This window comes from Balaenoptera musculus, chromosome 3 (assembly GCF_009873245.2).
Source record: "Balaenoptera musculus isolate JJ_BM4_2016_0621 chromosome 3, mBalMus1.pri.v3, whole genome shotgun sequence".
Classification (NCBI taxonomy): domain Eukaryota; kingdom Metazoa; phylum Chordata; class Mammalia; order Artiodactyla; family Balaenopteridae; genus Balaenoptera; species Balaenoptera musculus.
In genome coordinates this window covers 170,987,634-170,989,070 of record NC_045787.1, presented here as the reverse complement: position 1 = coordinate 170,989,070, position 1,437 = coordinate 170,987,634, and positions in this window count along the sequence as shown.

Below are 1,437 nucleotides of genomic sequence, written 5' to 3'. Positions count from 1 at the left end.
GGGCCTGGAGTTCTTGGATTTCACCTGCGTGGGGAGGGTACGGCCAGGCCAGGGGGTGGGGCGCCACCGGTGTAAGGCTCACAGAGCCCAGGGAGCTGGTTTCTCCCGTCTGCGGCCCGCGCAGCCCTCAGACTCACCCCAGTGCTGTGGGTGAGGGAGTTGGTGGGGTCCCCACCTGCACCTGTGGGCATCTGAGCTGCACCTGGGCAGGTAAGGCCTGGAGGTAAGGGGGCAGCTTCCGGTGGCAGGCCTTCCTTTCTGTTTCCCGTGGAGCCCTCGGGTTCCACACCTGGTCCACCCCATCCTTTGGCTGTGAGGCTGCCCCTTGCTGGGCTCACAGCCCCCGGGGGACAGACACCCCTAAGCTCTGCCGAGAAGTCAGTCCCCGGGAAGTGGGTGGGGACACGGGGAGGAAGCATTTATGGGGGCTGTCACCCCTGCTTATGTCTCACTATGTGATCTGGGTGGGAGGAGTGGCTGCTCTCTCTGGGCCTTGGTTTGCCCACCTGTATAGTGGGCTGTGTGAACCCTGAGGGGGAGGCCACCCCAGTCTGGGAGCAGGAGAGTGAGTCCTCACCTTCATAGTGCCCCCCAACATGCTGGATGACCCAGTCTCTGCCCTTTCCCCCCATGAGCAGCCCTGCCAGATTCGGAGCTGGGGGCCCATTGGATGGAAGAAGACACTGAGGTTCAGAGGGGGTCCCACAGACAGCCAAGGGGCAGGTCAGGACAGAGCCCTAGCCCGGGGAACGGAAGCCCCATCCAATGTGTCCCCTCCCCCATAGACTGACCACTGTGCCCAGTGGCCTGACTTTCCCGCAGACACTGGGCTCCCATGGCTCTGGCAGGTCCTCTGCACCTCGACCAAGAATCAGTGAGGACAGCCGAGCACCTGGGACACCCACCACCCTTCTCGAGCCTCCGTGCCTCCCTCTGTCAGTGGGGCCCGGGCCCTGCCCATCCCAATGCTTTCTGGCGCCTCTATGTCCTCATTTGGCCCTTTATGTAGAAGTGGGCTGGGGGCATCTCCCAGCCCTGTGATGTCCCATTTCCCGGAGGAGGAAACGGAGGCTCAGAGTGGTTAAGGGGGATTTGAACCCAGGCCCAGCTGAACCACCCCCAGAGACTAGGAAGCTGGGCTGGTCCCAGAAAGGAGCTCTCTGGGGAAATGGCCCCAAAGGGTCGGTTAAGCCAGGTGGCACAGTGGGGGTTTGGACTTGAACCCCCACCCCCCCCCCGAGAAACAGCAGCTGGTTCGTGGACCAGTCATGTGACCCCGGGCAAGGGACAGCCCCTCTCTGAGCTATGCTGAGAGGTGATGGGAAAGCCAGACGGCAGCTGGAAGGTTTCTGGGTGAGTTCTGGCTGCAACTTTGTGGGCTGGGGGCCCCTGGGGGCCGAGGGGCCGTGCACCGTGGGCGTGGTGCCTGCCCTCTAC